The 26,517-nt window shown below is 42.0% G+C and overlaps 3 non-coding genes across 3 annotated transcripts; all 3 read right to left on the bottom strand.

Moving 5' to 3' along the window:
• Positions 1–6,602: 6,602 nt before the first annotated feature.
• Positions 6,603–6,674, bottom strand: Trnac-gca (transfer RNA cysteine (anticodon GCA)). The gene has a single exon. It is a non-coding gene; the product is annotated as a tRNA-Cys (tRNA).
• A 3,539-nt stretch (positions 6,675–10,213) lies between these two features.
• On the bottom strand, positions 10,214–10,285 carry Trnac-gca (transfer RNA cysteine (anticodon GCA)). The gene has a single exon. It is a non-coding gene; the product is annotated as a tRNA-Cys (tRNA).
• Positions 10,286–19,741: 9,456 nt separating this feature from the next.
• On the bottom strand, positions 19,742–19,813 carry Trnac-gca (transfer RNA cysteine (anticodon GCA)). The gene has a single exon. It is a non-coding gene; the product is annotated as a tRNA-Cys (tRNA).
• Positions 19,814–26,517: the final 6,704 nt, after the last annotated feature.

Raw genomic sequence — 26,517 nt, 5'->3', positions numbered from 1 at the left:
GGCCCCAGGCGCCTTGCCAGAGTGTCCAAAGGGAGGGGTGGGACTGGTCCGTCCCCAGTTGGCCTCAGCTCCCGGCTCGCTATTTCATGAAGGCTTGGCTAAAGACCTCTTCCTGCCAAGCTGCATCTCGGAGGCTAGCCACCCAGTCACGGTGGCTGCGGGCGGGCGGCCACGCTGCGGCGTGCAGACAGTAGCTGGCGGGTGTGGACCTCTGCGTCTCGTGGCGGGGATTCACTCGTCTGGGGCAAACTGTCACTTCCAAAAATCCTAGTAACTCCTGGCCGGTCTCTCTTCAGTGGAATTTTGCTAGGAGATTCTCCGCAGGTAGAATCTAAGTGTATCTATGCGTCTCTCTGACCCCATCACTGAGGGGGTACTGAAAGCGCTGCCTCTCCGCCTGCCGCCATGTTGGATCCCCGTCTGGTTCCTTATGGCTTGTTTGCCTCAAATGTGAACACTCAACCCCACTCAAGGCTGAACACTCAACCCCCACCTGTTGGTGCAACAGAAACCCACATCTAGCCCAGGCCCAGTCTGACTGAAGGCAAAAGATGACATCCTTATCAACTACTGTATGATTCAATCATTGTACATCAACACGGCAGGCTACAGACCCAAAGACCTTATTAGATTTTGGCTATAAAAACTCTCCCCCTACCCTCTCTCTTTCTTTCCTCTCTCTCTCTCTCTCTCTCTCTCTCGTTTACTTCTCTTTTTCTCTCTTTCTTCTCTCTTTCCCTGGTCTCTCTCGCTTTCTCTCTTTCTCACTTCTCTCCCTGTTAATCAGACAAGAAAGATCTTGTTTCTGCAAGAAACAAGCAGCTGCAAGAAAGATCTCTTGGTCACTCTGAGAGTCATGATCACTTTCCTTTCAATGTCAAGTTTACAGAGCAACTAAGGAAGATCTTCAGAAAAACACACAGATCACTGACCACAGGAGTCCTCCTTCTGCCAGGTAATGATGGCACCAGAGACAACTGACAGAGCCTTAGGAAGGGTGATGCTGAGGGTGAATGGCAGGGAGAACACTGACCAGAGAAAAGACCAGTGTAGGTTTGCCAATAAAAAATATATATAAATATGTCAGTAGGTGACACCTGGAATTGCACAGGGATCACTTGTGCAGTCAAATGCTCTATCCCTGAGCTGTGACCCCTTGACTGACTGGGTTCCCCTTAGCATGTGTCACCTGTTCCCACGGCCAAGGACTCCGTAGTGCACTGTGAGTGCTATTCCTTCCTCCCTGATGGAAACTGCACATGCACCACAGCCTGACAAGAGACCCCTCTTCAGGCCAGGAGGTCAGCGTCCAGTCCCCAGAGGACTCTTACTTGTCTTTAGGCTCTTTCCTACCCAGTCTGATTGTATGCACATTCTCAATTCCCTCAGTAAATGGAATTATTCCCTCTCTTTTCATTCATAAGTTGAGAAATATGAGAGGGAAGGAGGCTGGGTCCTGGCCACTTCTACAACATATCAGCCACTTCTACAACAAGTACATAAACAAATTTATCCAATGAGACAAATCTAGATTCTTTTTTCTTTCTTTTGTGGTCCTAGGGATTGAACCCTGGCCTTGTGCATGCAAGGCAAGCACTCCACCAACTGAGCTATATTCCCAGCCCTAGACAAATCAAAGTCTTAATGATGTACATTGAATCCAGGTGACCCTCTGTATCAGCTCTCACAGATCTCTGTATCAATCTTTCTTCATAAAAATTCCAGCGTGAAAATTGGAAAAACTGGAAGTACAGCAACAACAAAGACATTCAAATTACTGGAAAAAGGGGGTATATCTTATTTTATAATCTGATGTTACAGCTGGAACACCCTCCTAGATACCTATTTGAATGTTTTCCAGCATATTACTATGATAATACATAAATAACCACTTTAAAACTCAGTGGTGCCACCAATAGCCACCCAGGATTAGGGAAGGTTCCCTGACTGGGCCCTGATTCTGTTACCTGGGACTGACTCCAATTCAGACCTTCTGCATAAGAAATTGCCTGGCTCCACCTTCAGAGAACCAGCACTTTCCATCATTCTCCTTTGTAGTTTATGACAAAGTCAGTGGCAATTATATGAGCAGTCTTCTCAGCTTGCTTCCCATATGTGGAATATTAGAGGCCAAGAGATATTTTTTTTAACACAGTCTCACTGTCTTTTAGTAAAGGTTGCTAATGCTTTGTCTATACATCTCTCAAAAAAAAAAAAACAACACCCTCATGAGTGTATTTTGATATTAGGCATATGTCAAGTATAAATTATTCTAACTAGGAACCCCTTCTTGTGGTTGTACATGATGAGGATTCTTATATGAAAACCTCTGGTAGATTCTTATCAGAACATAGGAAAGTTATGTGAGATTCATTCTACTGTCTTTCCTATTTCTATTGCCTCTCCCTTCCCTCCATTCCCCTTTATCTAACCCACTAAACTTCTATTCTCCCTGCCTTGCTGTGTGTTAGCATCTGCATATCAGAGAGAACATTTGACCTTTGGTTTCTTGGGATTGGCTTATTTCACTTAACATGATATCTCCAGATCCATCCATTTACCAGCAAACGTCATAAAGTCATTCTTTCTTAAGGCTGAGTAATATTCCATTGTGTATATATACCATGTTTTCTTTATCCTTTCATCTGTTGGGGGGGCACCTAGGTTGGTTGCATAGCTTAGTGATTGTTAATTGAGCTACTATAGACATTGATGTGGCTGCGTCACTGTAGTATGCTGATTTTAAGTCCTTTGGGTAGAGACTGAATATTGGGATAGCTGGGTCAAGTGGTGATCTCATTCCACGTTTTCTGAAGAGTCTCCATACTGCTTTCCAGAGGGGTTGCATTAATTTGCAGTCCCACCAGCAATGTATGAGTGTACCTATTTCCCCACATCCTCACCAATGTTTAATGTCACTTGTATTCTTGATAATTGCCCTTCTGACTGGAGTGAGATGAAATCTCAGTGTAGTTTTAATTTGTGTTTCTCTAATCTCTAGAGATGTTGAACATTTTTTCATATGTTTTTCGCCATTTGTATTTCTTTTTCTGTGAAGTGCCTGTTCAGTTCCTTTGCCCATTTATTGATTGGTTTAATGGATTTTTTGGTGTTAAGTTTCTTGAGGTTTTGTTTATCCTGGAGGTTAATACTCTACCTGGGGTGTAGGTGGCAAATTTTTCCCCATTCTGTAGGCTCTCTCTTCATGTTTTGTTTGTTTCCTTTCCTGTGAAGAAGCTTTTTAGTTTGATACCATCCCGTTTTTGATTCTTGATTCTTTGATTCGTTAGGACTCTTGTTTAGGAAGTTGGTTCCTAAGCTGACATGATGGAGAGTTGGGCCTACTTTTTCTTCTAGTAGGTTCAGATCTCTGTTCTAATGCTTAGGTCCTTGATCCACTTTGAGTTAAGTTTTGTGCAGGGTGAGGGTGGGGGGTTCAATTTATTCTGCTACATATGAATTTCCAGTTGTTCCAGCACCATTTATTGAAGAGGCTATCTTTTCTCAAATGTAGGTTTATGGCTCCTTTGTCTAGTAGGAGACAACTGTATTTATGGGGATTTTCCCCTGTGTCTTCTATACTGTACCATTGGTCTTCATGTCTGTTTTGGTGCCAATACCATGCCATTTTTGTTACTACAGCTCTGTAGTATAATTTCAGGTACCTTAAGCAGTATGACATTCTTTGTCCCTTCTGATTCACTTTGGCTTGAAGACCACTTTGTCTGATAGGAGGATAGTTGACAAGATCCAGATAAATAACATGTCTTTTCCCATCCTTTTTTCTTCAGTCTGTGGATGTCTTTGCCTTTGAGGTGAGTCTCTGGTAGACAGCATATTGTTGGTTCTTGTTTTGTAATCCAGTCTGCAAATCTATGTCTTTAGACATAGATTTGATAATGAGTTTAGGCCATTTTCATTTAGTGCTATTATTGAGAAATGATTTCTGGTTTTTGATGTGAATTGGTTTCTCCTGTGATTGACTGTTCTTCTAGGGTAGTTTCTCTCTTTGCTGGTTTTCACTTTTTTTTCTCAATTCTTCTTTATGAAATATTTTATTGAGTATGTTTTGTAGTGCAGGCTTCCTAATTTTGAATATTTTTAACTTTTCTTTGTCATGGAAGATTTTAATTTCATTGCCAGTTCTGAAGCTTAATTTTGCTGGGTACAGTATTCTTGGTTGGAGTCTATTTTCATTCAGAGCTTGATATATATTATTCCAAGACCTCCTAGCTTTGAGGGTCTGGGTTGAGAAATCCACTGAGATCCAGTTTATTTTCCCTCAAAATGTGATCCTGTCAGGTTTTTGGCAATCTTTAAAATTCTCTCCTTATTCTGTATGTTAGGCATCTTCATAATACTGTGGTTTACTATGAGGTGACTCCCCAGGATGCCAGCACCACATCATAGCTGCAAAATGGTTCCTTTGTCATCCTGGAGCAGTAGGAAGAGATGCAGCTTGACATTGTGGAGCACACCTTTTGGTAAGTCTGGCTGTGTGTTTGATCTTGGATCTCTCCGTACCCAGACATGCCACAAACATCCTAAAAATGTGTGTTCCTTTAATTTCCTTATTACTCCAATTTGATTGTGGGGGGACTGGTCTGAGTGGCTCTGTTGGCAGTGGTTGGGGGCAGTGGGGCTGAGGCTCCTTCTTTATGTTGTAATATCCAACCTCCTGAGTCCCTGATCTGCTTTGAGTGTCCAGTATTAATTCCCAGTACAGTCCCTTTTTATTCAACCCACCTTGCTGAGAAGGTTCCTATCTGCTTTCTTGCATTCATACCATGGTGCAGCCAGGAAAGCAACCTCATCTCTTCCACCATCTTGAAACCTCCCTCATTGTGATATAACCATTCATGCATGGAATATATGTGATTATTTCAAAAGGTGATGGGCACTTTTTACACGGATGGTGGGATGTGTCATAATTGCTATGTCTTTTCTGGGAGGTTACTTGCAAGCAGAATACTTTAAAGTGTGCATTTAGTTCATCTTGTAGAGTGTGCAAAGATGTATGTACATGGTTAGCCATTGCAGTGTAGTTTGTAAGAATGAGAAAATGAACCTCTTCTGTGTGGGTGCTCACACTCTGCATGAACAGACTATTTGCATCAACAGTATTTCTGTGGGCTATTAAAATGCCTGGAATGGGATGATTGAGGGCAATTTTTAGCTTCTTCCACTTTAAAAAAAATTTTCATCCTCAAATCTAATTAGGAGACACATTGTAGCTATGGCATCTCTCATGGGTCCATAAAGATATGCAAATAAAATGGTTCTCAAAGATAGTCCTCAAGCAAATGCTGTATTTCTTGAGGTTGTATTGAAAGGGTTGTCATATAACTATTGTGTAGGAGGCAGAGGTATGGACATGTCACACATAGGATACTCCACTTTTCCCATCTAGATTTAGATATTCTGGCATCTTGTTTCCATTGGTTTTTTAAATATTTTGATTTCCAATTTGAACCAACACGTTGAGACAACAATAAAACTAATTTCTGCTTATCCAGGTAGGACTCTGAAGCCAGAATCAAACCAATAAGAAACTCTGTAGAGTTTAACATTGCTTTTTTTCTCTCCTTAGTCCACGGCTGTCATGAATTCATTTCTACATACATTCCCCCGATTTTTGCTGTTAAGAATAAGCATAGTCTGGTGATTACTTTGGCATTGAAGCCTCCACCTGCAAGGTGTGACTCTGAAGTTGGCATGCTGGAATTTTCTCAAGTTATTGATCAAAAGACAGAGGCAATATGGCTGAGATAAGAGGAGAAGCAAAGTAGAACAGGGTCAGCTCAGCGGGAGAGCAGGAGGGCCTCCAGCTGTCAGGGAGGGTTGGCGCTCTTCTGATTAGAAAACCTACAGGTTGTACAAATCCTATGAATTCCCATGACAATTCTTGGGATCTAATTTTCCAGATCAGATCCCTAATTGTCACACCTGGGAAGCTGTGAATTAAATTTACATCATAATTTAGCAGTCTTGCAGAATCAAATACTGCCTGGAGTTCTCTGGAAATTCTTATGGCTGCTAGAAATAGCAATTTGAGTTCTTTATTTTTCCCCACAAATGTCAATTCTACCCCTTTGTGAAAAGTTTTTTTCTATTATTTTTATTAGTGCATTAAAATTATACATAAGTTGGTTTCATTTTGACAAAATCAAACATATGGAATTTGGTTTCAATTCCATTCCCCCTTTTTGCCCTCCCTCCACTCTCCATTATTCTCCTTTCTATATTCTATTGATTTTCTTTTCACTCACTTATTTTTCATTGATGCTTTCTACATATACATAAAGGTGAAATTCTCTGTGTACCAATTATATATACATATAACATGATTTTGTTAAATTCATACCCTATTTCCTCCCATTTCCCATCCATTCTCTCTTCCTCTGTCTCCTTCTTCTACTCCACTGATATTCCCTTTATCCTTATGATATTTGATACTTACACACCTTCTTTCCCTTAATTTCCTCGCACTTCTACATAGGAAAGGAAACATTTCTTGATTTTTCTGAGTCTGGCTTATTTCACTTAACATGATGTTTACTATTTCAGACCATTTGTCACGAATTTTCATTGAGTTCAAAAGGAGGGGGCACCTGGATTTGAACCAGGGACCTCTTGATCTGCAGTCAAATGCTCTACCCCTGAGCTATACCCCCTGCTCTTTATGTGTGTCTAATAAGCACTCTAAAGCTGCCTGGCCACACCCTGGATTTTACCACCATCACATGTGTACTTGCTAGTGTTAGACCTTCAATGCATTGTATCCTAAAAGTCATTTAAAATACAAGAGTAAATTCCAATACCTTTTCCCTGACAATTACAATTATTGGATGATAGGATGAACAGTGGCAAGGGATTGTTTCCCCAGCCCCACTAAACTTTCATGATTCCAAGTTGAACTAATCAGAAAAACATTTGGCTGAGCACAGAAGCTCCGGGACTGGAGAGGGCTTTTGCCTGTTGAGAGGCACAGAAATATCTCCAAGCTTCAGGTGAGCACAAGCTACAGACACAGAGGTGATAAACCATGGAAAAGAGTGACCATACCTCCTCAATATGCTGATGAGGCACACCGGAGAAGCCAGGACAGACTCTGGGCAGAGGGGAAGATGACCAAAGACCTTTCTAATAAGGAGACTGCTAAATAAGGATGGTAGAAGGTGATACTGCAGGGTGCTCCTGGATTTGAACAAGGGACCTGCAGTCAAATACAGACATACTCCTCAATTCTTTAAAAGATTGAAAAGAAAGGAACATAATGACATAATTCATACCCTTGCCCATTAAAAGAGGGTAATAATTGAGATCCCTCTGCCACAGATTTGCATGGAACCATGTGTCTTGCTCCATTCTTTACTCCAACAACAGCTGGAGACTGCAGAACAAAGGTAGAAATAGCACCCGGCATTTGCGTTCATGGAACAAGAAAGGAGCTGTGAGGGAAAAAGAGAGGCCACAGGCAAAGGCATGAGAGGAGCTGGAGTCAGGTGTGAAGGGCAACTCTAGGTCCACATGGGTACACAAACAGGAGAGCCACAGGGTTGCCTAAGATCATGGCCCAGAGAGAGATGGAGGAGAAGAGGGTCAACATGAGGATAATTAATAGGTTGAGTAAGATCAGGAAGATGAGGTAGAAATGAGGAGAGGTGTGAGCAAGAACCTGCAGGTTCTAAGACCTTGAGAGGGAACAGCCATGAGTGAGGTTTGGGTTGGGGTTTTGTGTAGAATAAGACTTGACTGTGCATCTGAACACACAAATGGCCAAAAATCAATACAAGACACTAATGAGCAATTAAACCAGAAGTTTTCTTTTTTCCCACATGAAAGTACAATTAGGTGGTCCAGGTTTGGCATGGCATAGCATAGGGACAAGTGCCATAGTCCTTCACTCCAGGTATTCTAGTGCTCTGCCTTCAAGGTCCCAGTTGGCGTCTCTCACTTTAGGATCACAACACCGTCCACAGAACAGCAAAAGAAGACAAGAGACAAACCTCTCCCTGTAAAATATTGTGCTAAAGTGGATTTAGAGTGGGGCCTGAGAAATGGCACTCTGACAGACTGTTCAGGTGATTCTAATTCATATTGGGGTTAAGAATAACCATAGTAGAGCCTCAGCATTGGCTGCTTGTGGTAGAGAATGTTTATCTGGTGTGTACTGAAGAAGAAGAGGAAATTGAGGCATCTTTGTAGGAGAGGATGTCAAAAGTAAGCATGAGTAGGGGGCACCTGGATTTGAACCAGGGACCTCTTGATCTGCAGTCAAATGCTGAGCTATACCCCCTGTTGCCTTGTGTGTGTAATAAGCACCTTAAACCTGGATGGCCATACCCAGGAGTCCCCACCTGGAGATGTGCACTTGCTAGTGTTCTGCCATCATACACTAACTTCCCCCTAGGCCACGCCCCTTCCTGTCTATATACCTGTAGGTGTAACCAGCACCTTCCTCCTCCTTAGAACCTGGCTGAGGGTGGGGCCTAAAAATGGTGGCTGTCTGCAGCAGGAAACTCCTTCACACTGAACCAGAGGAGCCAGAGTACAAGAGCTGGCTGCTCAGCAGACCCTTTGGAGGTGAGGGTGGCACTGGGAAATGGCACTTTGATAGGCTGTTCAGGTGATTCTAATTCATACTTGGGGTTGGGGTCTGGGATGGGCAAGAGCAAACCTTGGTTTCTCCCTGAGACCTCCACCCTCTGGGAAAGGACCTAGGGATCCCGTGTGCCTCTAGCAGCTCCCTGCAGGATCTGAGTCAGAGACAGGTTTGAGTTATTGCTTTGATCTTTGCCTGTGTTAGTCAGCTTCTCACTACTGTGACTCTTTTAGTCAGTTTCTCATACTGTGACCAAAACACCTGACAAGAAAAATTTTAAGGAGGTAATGTTTGTGTGGCGCTCATGTGTTCAGAGGTTCATCCATCCCAGTCAGCTCCATTCTGCAGGTCTTCAGCTGAGGCAGAACGTCATGGCAGATGGTGTGGTAGAGGAAAGCAAGTCAGGACATCACTCCAGGAAGCATAGAGAGATTCCCTCACCACAGACAAAATATATACCCCAAAGGCAAGTCCCAGGCACCCACCTCCTCTAGCCACACACTACCTACTTCAGTTACCAACTAGTTAAACCCTATCAGGGGATCAAGGCACTGATAATGTTAATGCTCTCATAACCCAATCATTTCACCTTAAACCTTCTTTCATTTTCTCACACATTAACTTTTGGGGGATACCTCATATCTAAATCATAATGGTGACCATAATACCTCACAAGAACCCCATTTAAGGAATAAATGTTGATTTTGGACTCATGAATTCAGAGGGTCAGTTCATGGTTATCTTACTCCAGTATTTTGGGCCAAAAGTGAGGCTGAGTATCATGGAGAAAGAGTGTGCCAAAGGAAATCTACTCAGTTCATGGTAGTGTTAAACAACAATGCAAATAAAAGGCCACTGACTCTATTTTTAAATCAAATAAAAGCAAGCTTGTAATTCTGGCCATACAGGAATGTCTCTCCCAAAACTCATGGGAATAGAAGACAGTACTCTCCAGCTCTCTAGGAGCACAGCTTTATAGCACAGAAAGTTTCAAAAAGGGAGGCGTGTCTTGAGAACTTACAGACAACAGAATTTTGACAAGCATCAAACAAAGGCAGGTAGTAGGTTCATGGTCTAAATGGTTCAGTAATTAGGGAGTGAATTTAGATCCCAACATCAGAATTTATGAGGCACCATTAGGATTTCAGAGAGGGTTGTTATCTGGCCAGGGAAAGCCAGAATTTATGACAGGCCACTAAGGTTTCAGAGAGGGTTGTTATCTGGTCAGGGAAATCCAGGAATAGGTGAGTTCAAGGCATGGGCAGGCATTCCAAGTAAGTTTAAAACATCAAAATATGGCCACGCCAAATAGAAATCCTAATATTTTACAGATAACAGAAATGAATATTTTATAACTTGTGACAAGATGGCTCCTGATCTTAAGAGGGAATTAGGCTGGGTTTATCAGGAGGCAGGAAGCAGAGATAGGAATTGAGCCATCAGGAACTAAATTTAAACCCCAGTGATATCCCAGTGGCTACATCCTCCAGGTATACCCCAGCTGCCTCCAATTACCACCCAGTTAGTCCATGCAAATGGTTCATCCATCAGACGGATTAATGCACAGTTTAGTTCCTTTATAAGGGAAGGCCAAAATTAAGCCTGAGTAGGGGGCACCTGGATTTGAACCAGGGACCTCTTGATCTGCAGTCAAATGCTCTACCCCTGAGCTATACCCCCTGCTACTTTTATGGGGTTCATTATATCTTTGAGTCCTACAGCCACTCGAGACAACCTGTGACGTGTGAGTCACTTCTTCAGGATGGGAGCTCTTGGCAGCTGCCAGGCCTGGGTCAGAGGAAACTCATCACCCTGCTCCCTACAACAGACAGCCTCCCCTCCACAACAGTCCTCAGTCTGTGTCTTCCCAGCTTTGGGGCCCTGTGCAGGTAGCAGCCTGGAGAAGCACTGGCTGCTAGAATGGCCCTCACAGCCAAATACTGCGCCTTCATGGTGGGACCTACCGGAACACACTCCAGTGATACAGGTGTCTGCTCTGACCCACTTCTTCACATTTGGGACTGACCCTCCTCCCAATCCTCAGTAAAGGGCACTTTCTACAAAATAAAAATCTACAACAAATGATAACCCTTCCAACTTCTCCTCCAGTTAATATACACAGAGAATGATGCAGACGTGGAAGTAGATTTAGGAATCTGAATATTGAAGAACCAACACCAAGAGAGCTCAAGAAGCAGGACATGCTCTCAGCAGCTTGGGAGGAGGAGGGTGACACACATGCCCGCAACTTTGACTCTGAAGTCTGACAGCCTGGGTTTTAATTTCAGTAGCTGGACACTTCTCCCTTGTTCCTCATCTGTAATCCTGCAAAATGGTGATAATAACAAAGGAAACTATCAATAACATAAAGAGAGAGCCAACAAAATGGGAGGAAATCTTTACCACATGCACATGAGACAGATATGCACTAATCTCCTGGGAATATAAAGAATTCAAAAATCTTAACACCAAAAACAATGACAACAACAACAAACAAACAAAAACAAATAACCCAATCAATAAATGTATAAGGATTTGAGTAGATATTTCAGAGAAGAATATGTACAATCAGTCAACAAATATATGAAAAAATGTTCAATATCTCTAGTAATTAGAGAAATGCAAATCAAAACTACTCTAAGATTTCATCTCACTCCAGCATAGCAGTTATCCAGAATACAAGCAACAATAAGTGTTGGCGAGGATGTGGGGGAAAAGTTACACTCTTTCAATGCTGGTGAGACTGCAAATTGATGCAACCACTCTGGAAAACAGTATGGAGATTCCTCAGAAAACTTGTAATGCAACCACCATTTGACCCAGCTATCCCACTCCCCAGTCTCTACCTAAAGGTCTTAAAATCAGCATATTACAGTGACAAAGCCACATCAATGTTCTAGCAGCTCAATTCACAATAGCTAAACTGTGGAACCAACCTAGGTCCCTCTCAATAGATGAATGGACAAAGAAACTGTGGTATATACATACATTCAATGGAATATTTCTCAGCCTTAAAGGGTAATAAAATTATGGCATTTGCAGGTAAATGGATAGAGTTTGAGTATATCATGCTATCAAGACCAAATGTTTTCTGTTATAAGTCCAATGCTGATCGGTAATGGGGTGGGGAAAGGGAAAAATGGAGGAACTTTGGGTTGGGCACAGAAGAGTGAGCATAGAGGAGGAGTGGTAGGGAAGGAAAAGATGATGGGATGAGAATTATTACCCTATGTATATGTATGATTGCATGAATTGTTACTCTGCAACATATGCAACAAGAGAAGTGAAAAGTTATGATACATTTGTGTACAAAAAAGAGTGTACACTTTGTTGGGTTGTTTATAGACTACGTGGTTTAATTCATATGAAAGACTGGCACATACTATTTTCCATATTGTTTGCTGAACACATAGGCTCCCAAGGAACCAGCTCCATTCAAGTAAAGAGAAAGAATAAACAATGGAACTCAACCTGCAAGAGACCACATATAAAACTATTTGAATAAATCAGAGTATCTTTCATAAGAGAGAATTAGAAGCTGGATTGAGGAGCAAAGATTACCAAAATGAACAAATAGGTATTTTGAATGAATCAAATGAGATGTTCAAGAAATGAAAATGTAATTGACATGTTTCCTTTTTATTTATTTTAAGGAGGTATAGCATTGTTAGAGTCTGTAAACAAGTCAAAAATAACACCTGGCATTTTGCCAGGGGAATGTTAGAGTTTGTAAACAAGTCTGGATGGTGCCTGGCAAAATGCCAGAGGGAGTGGTTTGAGAAGTAACAAAAGCGAGCCATTAAGTGTGGAGATTCCTTATTGGTTGACTGATGTATCTAGTTTATGCTAATTAGATAAGCTGTGTGGAATGTATAAATACTGCTCCTGTCCTGCAATAAACGGCTCCCACTCCTGCTGTATCAACGTACACAAGTTGTTCGTCACCCCCCGGTTATTTTGCTGCAGCCGTACTCCGACAGATGGTGGCCCGTTACGGGGAGCCCCGGGACACTCGGGGGTAAGTGACGAAAAAAAAGCTGCCTGTCCATAGATAGGACGGGAGCAAATCTGCTTGTCCCTAGGCAGATAGGGCGAGAGGAAAAATGACCATTTCGAGAAAATGGAGAAGATTGATACAGTATGTTTGTGTCTTGTTTTGTCTCAGTGTATTGTATTGTCTTTATGATGAAAATATGGAAGGGGTGAGAAGTAAATTACTAAGGGAAGAAGGCACCCCAGTGGAACCAAAAATAGTTAGGGCGTGTGTTGATAGAAGCCCAGGAACTCTAGTCAGAAAGAAACAGAAAGTTCAGAAGAAGAAAGATTATCAGAGGAGGAAGGATTATCAGGAAAAAAGTTGCAGCAAAAGGCTATTATTAAATACTTTTCGTTACCGGAGGGTGTGTGAAGCGGAGAGGCGGCTGCCGAGTGTGCAAGCCCGTCACAGCGCAGCAAGGATTTTCCAAGAGGCGGCTGCGACTGGCCCTTCCCCGCCTCCCGCCCGGGGAGCGGGACGCCACTGCGCGGACCCCAAATCTAGACCTGACCTGGAGGCACAGTCTCGCAGGCTCTTGCTCCCTGTGCCCAGTAGCAGTTTGAGTCCGGGACACTCCCCAGGGCCATCTGGGGCTGCCCAGGCACTACAGCCAGCAGAAGACGCTACTGGTGTCCCTGATGTTTGGTCATTTTCAATGCCAATAACTAAGTTACAATGGTTCTCCCACACCTGGAAGCTGATGAGTAATGAGCACTATTAATGCTTATTTCAAATGCAAAAAAACCTTGAGATAATGTACTAAATTGTTCAGAAGGTTGTTTTTTTAGTAGAATGCTACAGGATTTTCTTTAGCCATCATTGCCGGAGTTCCTGCCTTCGTCCCAGTGCCGGTGAAAACAGGGGTGGAAGAATTTCCAGTGTTGCTGAAAACCGGATGAAACTTCGGCTGAGAAATGGACGAGACTTCGGAGCTGTTGCTGTTTCTGCTACTACAGCTTAGGCTAGCTGCCTGCAGAACTTACCTGAACTGTGATTTAAGCTAGCTGTCTGCAGAACTTACCTGGACTATGATTTAAGCTAGCTGCCTGCAGGACTTACCTGGACTGTGATTTAAGCTAGCTGCCTGCAGAACTTACCTGGACTGTGATTTACCTGGACTGTGAGTTAATCTATTGAGACACTGCTTTACCTGGACTGAGACAACAAACTGTAATCAATAACAAATTGTAAGTCAGTATCTTTGCTAACAGTGTCATTGCTGGTATAATTTTTCCAAGGGCTTCTTGCATGGAGCCATCAAGTGGCTTGGTATTGTGGCATTTTGTATCCTCCCTTTCTGTTTGTAGCAGGTTATTTATGGTGTTTCTGTAAAAACCACTATGGTCGTTATTTAAATTAAACAAAAGGGGGAAATGTTAGAGTCTGTAAACAAGTCAAAAATAACACCTGGCATTTTGCCAGGGGAATGTTAGAGTTTGTAAACAAGTCTGGATGGTGCCTGGCAAAATGCCAGAGGGAGTGGTTTGAGAAGTAACAAAAGCGAGCCATTAAGTGTGGAGATTCCTTATTGGTTGACTGATGTATCTAGTTTATGCTAATTAGATAAGCTGTGTGGAATGTATAAATACTGCTCCTGTCCTGCAATAAACGGCTCCCACTCCTGCTGTATCAACACACACAAGTTATTCGTCACCTCCTGATTATTCTGCTGCAGCTGGACTGCGGCATAGCATATTCAATAAAGTATGTGAGTTATCATGAAGAGGTTGATGGAGGTTTACATGTTTGCACACGTGTAACCACCTGCGTCAAGGCACAGTTAGTCTCTAGCACTCAGAGGCTCCTGTGGACTCCCTCCTTGTTATTGCCTCCTCCCAAGAACATCAGCGTGGATGAGTTGGCCTGCTGTGCAGCTGCATCTACATGGAATCAGACATGAGATACTCTGAGTCTGGCCCCTTTCACCCATCCTCATGTCAATAAGATCCATCTACATCTGTCCACTGTCGCAATCATTTATTGTTTTCCATTCCTGCTCTGTGTTCCATGGCTGACTGCAGCATGATTTGTCTATCTGTCCCACTGACGACAGACATTCCATGTGTATCCAGTGTGGGCTCCTGAGGGCAATGCTGCTGGATACTCTCTGGGGTCTATATCTAGGAACAGAATTGCTCCATAATAGGGAATTCATGTTTTCAGTATCGACGATGCCAGACGGAGGTCTAAGTGATCACACCAGATTCCACTGCACCAGCAGGGTGAGCGTGGCTGCAGTCACACATCGTCACCAACACGTGGAATCCTCAGTGTCTACCATGGTAACCATCCTGCTGAGATATAGGGTCATCTCAGTGTGGTTTAATTTGTCTCCGTGAATGCAGTGAGGTCCGAACACTGTTTCACACTGTGGTCTGATGCACACTCAGTTTTGGGACATGTCTCTGCTCACTTACCTACTGTGTTTTCTACACTCTTTATTTGCTCTTTGCAAGTTCTTCACATATTTTGTCCATGAACCCTTCTTCAGTAATACATGCAGACTCTCCCACCCCATGAGTTCCCTCTTAGTTCTTTAACTGGTGTCCATTTTGTGACACATGAGAACTGTACATATACACGGGACATGTATGGTGGTGATTTGATGCATTTGAACATTATTTGATGTTAAAATCAGGTTAAACACCCGTCTCCTTAGGCATTTTTCATTTCTTTGTGGTGAAAGCATTCAAAACCTTTCTTCTCATTCTTTTGAAATATCCACCTCACTGTCAGTCTCTGCCTTCACCCCACTTACTTTCCCCAGTGGTGTCTAGTAACGACCTAGAGTTCGTTTTCATTGTGTCACCCTTATCCATCTGTTTCTGTGGCTGCTGTGCTTCTTGTGTCCACCTTCACGGCCTTTCCTTATGTTTTCCTGACTCCCCGGACTTGTTGTTTTGCCTGTCACTCTGAGGTTCGAGACACACTGGGACCTGATTTTCGAGTGTGGAATGAGGCAGAGGCACCTCTCTTTCCTGATGGCCACCCCAGACTTCCACACCATCTGCTGGACAGCTGGCCTTTCCTCCCTGCTCTGCAGGTCATGGTGGCCATCAGCCAAGTCTGTGAGGGGCTCTCCCAAGGATCTGCTCTCACCTGTTGGGCTCTGCCTGTGCTTGCACCAACCACGGGAACCCTTGCTTCCCGGGCTCCGGTCAGTTTGGAAATCTGGCAGGGCATATCCTCCAGCTCCTTCTTCTTGTCTGGCAATATGGGCTACTGCAATTCCGTCCCATCTTCACACCCTGCATGTTGAATTTCTCTCTTGATATTTTGATTAGATTGCTTTGACCTTCTAGATAAAATGTGGGGAAATTGACATGTTTGTCATGTTGAGGTATCCAATCCCTAAACCGTCCATCTTTTCACTGTTTTTGTTCTTCCGATTCTCCACACGATGCTCCATAGTTGTACAGATCATTTTCACATCTTTGATTTGATTCATTCCTAGGAATTTGATATTTTTATGTTTGTCAAATAGAACGTTTCATTTTCGAAAATTTGTGTCCATTACATTGAAATGCAATTACTTTCAACTTTGAATCCAGCCACATTGCTAGACCAGCTAATAAATCTAAAATGTGCTTAGAGATCCTTTTGTGCTCCCATGATCAATTGCATCATTTGCAAATTAAGGAGGTTTCATTCTCCTTTAAAACTGCACATTTTACTTTATGGTTTTTGAGCCCTAACTGATTAAGAAGCTCATTAAGCTCATTAAGAAGAGCAGTGGTGATAATAAACATTTTTGTCTGGTTCCCAGTTTTCAGTAAAAGCTTTCAACATCCCACCAATGGATAGTATTCCATTTCATGTTTTTGGTAGATTCCTTGTCACATGTTATACAGTCGGGGTGCTTTCCCTAGTTGGCTAAAAACTTTCTAAAACTCATAAATGTGTACTGAATCTGATGAATGTTTATCTTCATGTCTTTTAACAAGCAGAGGATTTTTCTCCTTTAATCTGGGGTCTCAGTTTGGATTTCTCTAGAAGTAAATTTGATGCCAAGTAGTGTATTTGGGGGATAAACCCAGGAATCCCCAGTAGAGTGGGTATGTCAGTCAGAGAAAGGAAGGAAGGAAAAATAGCTGGATACAGGAAAGTTGGCATCACAGGCAACTGGAGCATTGTGCCACTTGGAATCTCTGAAAGTGTGTGCCCTGCCTCAGATCACCTTCCCCAAAGGACAAGGATGAGGGATTTATCCACCCACTCCAGCAATAGTGGCTGAGGGCTGCTCCTGGGGATGGGGTTCTACTTCCCTGGGACTTTTGGGGTTTGCCTGTTCTGGCAGCCTTAACAAGCTGTCAGAGTAAGTCAAGGTGGGGACAGTTGGCACTTGGGCCTGTCAGCACAGAGATGACAAAAGCTGATCCATAGAGGGTCAAAGCATTTGCTATAAATAGTATGTTCCAAATTGCATTAACAGAGCTTTCTAATGATAAGCCAACCTTGCATTTGTGGATTAAAATTAATTTGGTATTACATGCTTTTTATGTAACAATAAATTTGATTTATTAAAACATTTATAAATTTTTAAAAAGTATTTCGTTTTAGTTGTAGTTGGACACAATACCTTTATTTTATTTTTATGTGGTGCTGAGGATCGAACCCAGTACCCTGCACGTGCTAGGCAAGCACTCTGCTGCGGATCCACAACCCCAGCCAATATAAATTGTTTTTAATATCATAGTTAATATGCGAGGTTAGTCTGTTGTTTTCTGTTCTTACACAATCTTTGGTATTTTTCATAGCCTGTTTAACTAGCTATATAAAATCTGTTGGGAAGGTACCATTTTATTTAGTTTTATTTTCAGAAGTGTTTGCCTAAGACTTGCATCATTTCTTTCTGAAATGTTCAAACAAATGTTGAAACTACATGTGTGGAGGATTTTTAAAAAAAATTTTTAATGACAAAAAATTTTCAAGAACTTAACGTTTTCAAGAGTTATAGGATTATTTATGATTTCTATTTCTTCTTTATTGATTTTGATAAAACTATGCCAGAGGATGAAGACAAAGATCAAAGAGGTGAGGAAACACGTCTTGGGGGATCCTGGGTACTGCTCAAGATCTCAGCTTTCAAGATGCAGGTTAAAGTTTCTTTCCTCTGGGCCCCCTACAATCCCCAGTCAACCTCTAATGTGCCTCCAGTGTTCCAATTACTCTACTTATATTTACATTATAAATGTAAATAGGACTTATTAAGGATCAGTTGTGAACAATGCATTATGAGATCTATAATCTCATGGATCTCCCTATATTTCAAGAAAACATATTCTTGGGCTTGACTCAGTTGGACACACTCTAACAAATCTGGCAGGAGATACCTACCATGTCCTGCTCTTACAGGGATGTGGGAGGGACCACATAACAGTGGAAACTTTCTGGGCGTATTTTTGGCATATTATTGGTAGTTGGGAGAGTGTGAAGCTTTGCCATCAACTGCTCAGGAAGTGCATGTACTAGGACCTGGATCAGATTAAGTATTGTATTTTCTATTCAGCCAGATCAGTCCTCCTAAACTAACCAAAGTGGATTAGTGAGAAGGGAGAGAGAATTAGGACCATCAATCAAAGGATTTCTCTCTCCTCGTGCATATTGTTTTTCTAAAAAATGTTCCACGCCAACTTGTATTAGGTTTTATTGGCAAAATTGGCTCATAATCTCTTTATAATATTTTTAATTCTATAGAGAATATAATCATGTAAACTTTTACTTTTTTGATGTTGACTGTCAGTGTTTTCTTTTATACTTAATGTTGTCTGAATTATCATTTTTGTTATTTATTTCAAAGAATAACTTCAGCTTTATGGATCCTTTTCATTTTCTACTGCATTAATTGATGATTTCATTAATTAATATCTTCTACCAGCTTCCTGATGCTTTTTTGAATTTATTTTTACCATTGTATTTAAATTTTTTTTTAAATCCATGTTTAATTATTCTTCACTTTTCCATTTACATTATTGTAGGTGGATTAAGGCTGTTTGTTGCCCTCCAGGTATAGCTATTGCTGCAACTGCCAAGTTTCAACATCTAGTATTTTAGTCATAATCATTAGTATAATATTTTCTAATCCCTATTACAATTTTTTTCTTGACACATACTTTGTTTAGAAGTAAAACTTTTTGTTTCTGAATACACTAGAGAATTTCTAAATCTTGTTGGATTTTCTAGTTTTTTGATGTTATTTATTTCTTTAAATTTTATTTTGGTCAGAAAACATAATCTTTGTATTTTTAATATCTTGGAATTCTTAAACTTTGAATGATGAAAGGATAACAGAAGAAACCAGAGGAAAATTAAAAATATTTAGAAGGAAGTGAGAATAGTGATATCAAATTATTTGGGACAGTCTGAAGGCAGTTCTAAGAGGAAAATCCATGGCATTGTGCTTATATATTAAAAGAATAGAATGGTACCAAATAACTAATCTAACATAACATCTCAAGGCCTTAGAAAAATAAGAACAAATCAACACCAAAAACCAGTAGAAGCCGAGAATATTTAAAATCAGAGGCTAAATCAATGAAATTCAGTGAGCACTGACTGTAACTGAGTAACCCTCCTGACATCTGCAGCCTCCTTCAGGTCTTCACCTCCTGGTGGTGCTTGTCCTTATTAGCAGTCTTGCTCCTGTCCCCCAACATAAACCTGAGAATTAGGGACCTGGGAATGCAGAAACACATCTCATCACACAGTGGCCAGCTCTGGGCCAAACCAAGTGCCATTTGTCCTTGACTGAGAACAAGGGATGAAGGTGGAATGTGCAGGTGGAAGAGAAGCAGAGGCACAGGAAGGTGGGAGGGCTCTCCAGGTGGCTTCTGAGACCTACTGTGTGTGCACTGTACTAATGAGGAGGGGGACTCCAAGTCAAGGTGGCCTTCATGGTATTGGATGATGACAGTAGGGTAGTAGGGTTGAGAACGGAGGCCCTATACATAAAAGGGATGTCATTGCAGCCCCCTGATATGCAGCTTTGAAAAGCAGGATTGAAAGTGGTTTCTATCAACCCCAATGGAGATCTCCCAATGTCACTCAGAGCCCACCTAAGAGGTACTGGTTATGGTAGCTACCAAAATAGTACATAAACAAGGGGGCATCTGGATTTGAACCAGGGACCTCTTGATCTGCAGTCAAATGCTCTACCCCTGAGCTATACCCCCTGCTGCTATGCATGTGAAATAAGCACCTGAAACCTGGATGGCCACACCCTGGATTCTCCACCTGGAGAGGTGCACTTGCTAGGGTCTGCCTTCATGAGCTTCCTTCCTGCTGGGCCACGCCCTGACTAGGCAGGTGTAACCAGCATGTTCCTCCTCCCTAAAACCTGGCTGAGCGTAGGGCATAAAAATGATGGATGTCTACAGCAGGAACCTCCTTCTCACTGAACTAGAAGAGCCAGACCATAGAGCAGGCTGCTCAGCAGATGCTCTGGAGGTGAGGGTGGGGCCTGGGATGGACAGGAGCAAACATTCTTGATTCCTTCCTGATAACCCCTAACCCAACCCTCTGAGAAGGGGATGGAGGGATCACGCGTGCCTCTAGCAGATCCATGTGGGATTCTGACTCTCTGACAGTTTGGAGGTAGTCATTTAATCTGTACCTATGTTAGTTTGCTCTTCATCACTGTGACCAAAATACCTGACAAGAACAACTTATGGGAAGATAAGGCTCCCAGTTTCAGAGGTGCAATCTGTGATCATAAAACTGAAATGTTCTGGGCCTTAGTGGAGGCAGAACATCATGGGAGAAGTTGGTGGTGCAGGAAAGATGCTGGTTTGTGGCAGCCAGAAAGCAGAGACAGCAAGTGAGGCACCAGGGACAAAGTACAAACCCCAGGGCACGTCCCAAATCACCACATCCTTTACTACTCCACAATGCCTAGAGTTACTAGTCAGTTCATTCAAATAATTAATCCATCAAATGGATTAATCCACTGATTGGGTTACACCACTCAGAATCAAATAATTTCATGTCTGGACATTTTCTGATTTAAAACTGGAGATTTAGGGGGACACCTGAAAACCAAACCCTGTTAGTGCTCTAGGATACTGTAAAAGTGAAAAACTGACATTAATTAATCATCCCTCCACCAAGAAAACATATCTGATTAGAGACTGAGTCACAGTGGAACCCATATTGATGATGAAGGCTTCTGTTCACCAAACGCTCTGGGCAGGGGATGAACTGCCCCTCTGCTCTCCTCTTCCTCCCCTCTCTCACTCTATTTTCACAATCCTTAAAGGCTCACACAGGGGGCCTAAAGAGAGGATCCATTCCTCTGAGAGGTGAAGAAGTGGGAGTCCAGAGATCCACAGTCCCTGGAGAATGTACAGGAGAGTAGCTGCAAACCTGTGTTCCCTATGAACAGAGGGGTCAGCAGGTGACAGCATCTTGAACCAGCGCTGCCTACTATCAAGCATTTGCTTTGCCCAGAGTTATCCCCTTGTCCCTATCCAGACCTCCCTGATTAACACTGGGTCACAGGATCTCATATCTCTTTGTTCTAGTGAACTAGAGGGAGGTGACTGACCTCACTCAGACAGACCTCATTCTCACCCTGAGCTGGCCCTGTCCTTCCCCAGAGACCTGTCCCAGCACTTCTAGAAGTCTTCCTGCCCAGCACCCTGCAGCCTCCTCCTGCTCCTCAGCACCTGTGGGGGGAAACAGTTCGCAGAATCTCTGTTCAGACCTGGAACCTTGCTGTTTCCTTCTCTCCTGAGTTTTTCTTCACTATTCCCCTCCATTAGGACTCCCCACTTCCTCACACCCCCCTGCATATTGCTGCCCTTAGGGGTTCATCTTGCATCTCCACTCTCTGCTCTCTTCTCCTGCATGTTCCTGTCCTAGATGGAAGGGAGACATCTTTCCAGAGAGTTCAAGATCCCAGATTGGCCCCACACCACCAGCTCAGCAGAAGAGGCACTACTAGGCATAGCACGTGACTACCCAAGTACCCAAAGTTCAGGGTCCATCTCTAATGCAAGATCTGAAAAAATTCTTAGAACAGGGTCAGATATGAGAATATGCAAGGACCTGGCCAAGAGACTCATGTGCCACAGTTGGCCTTCTGGATCAGGGTCACATGCAAACCATACTCACCTCTACCCAAGGCCCACGGCCTCATCCAATCTATTTGAGTTTTCCTAATATGCTCAAGATCCATACTGTTTCCCAAAGCCACAGTCTGTCTTTCCTATCATATATTTGATTTGTGTAATTTAATTGTATATAATGGTAGCATTGGATGTTAAATATTCATACATGCACAAAATATAACAATACAATTTGACCAATATCTTTCTCTAGTATTTCCCCGTTCCATCCTCCTCTTCCTCCCCTGGTAGCTTTCCTGTACTCTACTGATCTCCCTTCAATTTTCTTGACATCCCCCCAACTTTCTTTTCCTTTTCCCTCTGTATCTATCACATATGAGAGAAGATACATAATTTGTGATGCAGAGTTTGGTGCATTTTGATTAACAAATGAGACTTGACCATTTGCAAGCTCTGACATTTGTTTTTGATTTCTTCTCTCTGTAGTATTTTATCAAATATTTTCCATAGTGCCAACTTAGTGGTTATGAATTCTTATAGTTTCTGCTTATCTTGGAAGGTTTTAATTTCTTCTTGATTCTAAAGGATACCTTTGTTGGCTCTAGCAATCTTGGTGGACAGTTATTTTCTTTCAGTGTTTGCAACACATCATTTCAAGCCCTCCTGGGATTTATAGTTGGTACCAAGAAATCAGAAATAATTCTGATGGCCTATCTCTAAGTGTAACCTGACATTTTTCTCTTGAGCATTTTAAAATTCTATCCTTGTTCTGCATATTAGGTATTTTTGTTATCATTTGTCATGCAGAGATTAATTTCTGATCTTGTCTATTTGAGGTTCTCAATGCCTCCTGTACCTGAGAATCCATATCAATCTCATGTATTGGTTATGGCTATTTACTTCCTTTGTTTAATATGGTCTGAATGTTCAAGACTGGCCACTTTGTCTTCCAGCTCTGAGATTCTACTCTATTACAGGGACTTCCAAATAAACACTTTATTAGATTTGTTGTCTTTCATTTCCAAGAACTGTTTGATTTTTCAAAACCAAACTGTACTGAATTTCTAATTCATTCAGTGGACTTTTTGTGTTCTCTTGGAATTCATTTATCATTTTTAACATTCTTTTGAATTTTGTATCTCATTTCAACCACTTCAGTATCCTTGGAGTCAGTTGTTGGTGAATTATGAACATTTGGAGGCAACATGATACCTTTTTAGCTTTTAAAAGAATTTATTTGTGACTCTACTTTGTGTACAACTAGAGAAAATCAAAATTGTGTTCTATATGTGTACTATGAATGAAATGAATTCTGCTATCATTTGTAACCTTTTTACTTTTTTAATTTCATATTTCATGTTTCTGAGTTAGGTTTCATACATATGTTGAGATGGATTTCTTCCTCTGTTATGTGTGGGGCTTTTTTTGATGGCCAACTTTTTCTTGCCCTTGTATTGTAGGATATCAGGCTGATGTTAATTTTTCAATGTATTTCCATGTGGGTTTGTAGTATAGTTTCCTTGCTAGTTCTTTGGTGATGATTATATACTTTGATAGAATGCATATGTGTCAGAGCTTGAGTATTACACTTTGTACATCTCCAAAGAATGATTTTGTTCTTACAGATATGACAATTTGTGTTTTATAAAGCAGTACCTGGTACTATGTCTCCCACCTTAAAACAGGCACCTGTTTTAAAATTTCCAGTCCTGGACTTCCACCACATTGGGGCCCATCAAACTCAAGATTTCTCACCAACCTTCTGCTTTTTTTTTTCCCTATCATTAATTCTTCTCAAGCTTCCATCCCAACTCACAGATGGCAATTCTACATCCAAGCAACATGACACCAGGATGGCACCACCCACTCTCAGGTGATGGGTCAAGGTGATTGCCCTTCCACTGACTGCCATCATGCAGTCACCTTTAACATTACTGGATTCAAGCAATCCACTTCTGATATTTCTTTGAGTCCCTGTGACAGGACTAATGGCTAATACCAAGGATCTCCTCCACTCAGGAATGGTTTGATGTCATTGACAAGTTATGGCTTCAAGGAACCTTTATGGACATTGCCCCTTCCAGGATAACTGTCTGTAGCCACTGGATGTTATCTCTAGCTACCCTGGTATTCCCAAGCCTGTCCCCCAAACATTCCCCCGCTCTCCCAGACAGGCCCCACACCGACCCCTTCTCAGCAGGGAATAGTCAGATGGAATTGCACCATCCCCACACCACTTAGAAAAACAAAAAGGGAGGAATGTTAGTTGCTGAACAAATGTTAGCTGCAGGGTGGGCTGAATGCTCGACCCTCACCCGTCTGGTTCCTTATCGCTTGTTTGCCTCAGATGTGAACACTTAACCCCACTCAAGGCTGAACCCTCGACCCCCACCTGTTGGTGCAATGGAAACCCACATCCAGCCCCTGCCCAGTCTGATTGAAGGAAGAAGATCACACCCTTAGCAACTACTGTATGATACAATCATTGGACGCCAACATGGCAGCCTGCAGACCCAAAGACCCCATTAGATTTTTGATTATAAAAACTCTCCCCTCTCCCCTCTTTCTTACTTTCTTCTCTCTTTCCTCTCTTACTCTCTCTCCCTCTCTGTCTCTTTCTCTTTCTCATTTTGTTCTCCTTCACTCTCTCTCCCTCTTTTTCTCTCTTTCTCCTCTCTTTCCATGGTCTCTCTCACTTTCTCTCTTTCTCAATTCCTTCCCTGTTAATCAGACACTTCTGCAAGGAAGATATGTTGGTCACTCTGAGTGTCGTGGTCACTTTCCTTTCAATGCCAACTTTACAGAGAAACTAAGGAAGACCTTCAGAAAAACAAACAGATCACTGACCACAGGAGTCCTCCTTCTGCCAGGTAATTGATGGCCCCAGAGACAACGGACACAAGATTTAGAAGGGTGGTGCTGAGGGTTAATAGCATGGAGAACACTGACCAGAGAAAAGACCAGTGTAGGTGTGCCAATAAAAAATATATAAATATATCAGTAGGTGACACCTGGAATTGCACAGGGACCTCTTTGTCTGCAGTCTAATGCACTATCCCTGAGCTATGACCCCTTGATTGACTGGGTTCCCCTTAGCATGTGTCACCTGTTCCCACACCCAAAGACTCCTTGGTGCTATGTCAGTGCTATTCCTTCCTCCCTGATGGAAACTGCATGTGCACCACAGCCTGACGAGAGACCCTGCTCAGGCCAAGAGGTCACCTTTCAGTCCCCAGAGGACTCTTGCTTGTCTGCAGGCTCTTTCCTACAAAGTTTGACTGTATGCACATTCTCAATTCCCTCAGTAAATGGAATTCTTCCCTCTCTTTTCACTCAGAAGTTGAGAAATATGAAAGGGAGGGAGGCTGGGTCCTGGCCACTTCTACAACATATCAGCCACTTCTGCAACAAGTACATAAACAAATTTATCCAATGAGACAAATCTGGATTCTTTTTTCTTTCTTTTGTGGTCCTAGGGATTGAACCCAGGCCTTTTGCATGCAAGGCAAGCATCTTACCAACTGAAATGTATCCCTAGCCCAAGACAAATCAAAGTCTTAATTTATGTACATTGATTCCAGGTGACCCTCTGTATCAGATTTCACAGATCTCTGATACAGAGATCTGTGACTTAAAAGATAACATTTTTGTTCATTGCAAATCCCATACACAATGCAAATACAAAACCAAACTTTCTTCAATAAAAATTCCAACATCAAGATTGGAAAAACTGGAAGTACAGCAACAACAGAGAAATTCAAATTACTGGGAAAAGGGGCCATGTCATACTTTATTATCTGATGTTACAGCTGGAACACCCTTCTAGATACCAATTTCAATATTTTCCTGCATATTACCATGATAATACATAAATAACCTCTTCAAAACTCAGTGGTGCCAACAATAACCACCCATGATTAGGGAAGGTTCCCTGATTAGGTCCTGATTCTATTACCTGGGACTGACTCCAGTTCAGACCTTCTGCATAAGAACTTGCCTGGCTCCACTTTCAGAAAACCCCGCCCGCCTTTCCATTATTCTCCTTTGTAGTTTATGATGAAGTCAGTTGCAAATATGTGCCTTGGTGAATGAGCAGTCTTCTCAGCTTGCTTCCCATATGTGGAATATTAGAGGCCAAGAGATCTTTTTACTTAATACACAGTCTCAGTGTCTTTTAGTAAAGGTTGCTAATGCTTTGTCTATACAGCTCTCAAAACACACACACACACACACACACTCATGAGTGTATTTTGACATTAGGCATACATGAAGTATAAATTATTCTAATTAGGATCCCATTTTTGTGGTTTTACATGATGAGGATTCTTATATGAAAAATTCTGGTGGATTCTTATATGAACATAGGAAAGTTATGTTAGATTCATTCTACTGTCTTTCCTATTTCTATTGCCTCTCCCTTCCCTCCATTCCCCTTTGTCTAACCCACTAAACTTCTATTCTCCCTGCCTTGCCTTGTGTTAGCATCTGCATATCAGAGAGAACATTTGACCTTTGGTTTCTTGGGATTGGCTTATTTCACTTAACATGATATCTTCAGATCCATCCATTTACCAGCAAAAGTCATAAAGTCATTCTTTCTTAAAGCTGAGTAATATTCCATTGTGTACATATGTCACGTTTTCTTTATTCATTCATCTGTTGAGGGGCACCTAGGTTGGTTGCATAACTTAGTGATTGTGAATTGAGCTATTATAAAGATTCATGTGAGTTACTATAAACAGTCACTGTTGTATGCTGATTTTAAGTCCTGTGGATATAAACCAGAGATGGGAATAGCTGGGTCAAGTGGT

Source organism: Marmota flaviventris, chromosome 1 (assembly GCF_047511675.1).
Source record: "Marmota flaviventris isolate mMarFla1 chromosome 1, mMarFla1.hap1, whole genome shotgun sequence".
Classification (NCBI taxonomy): domain Eukaryota; kingdom Metazoa; phylum Chordata; class Mammalia; order Rodentia; family Sciuridae; genus Marmota; species Marmota flaviventris.
This window is presented reverse-complemented; position numbering and strand designations above follow the sequence as displayed.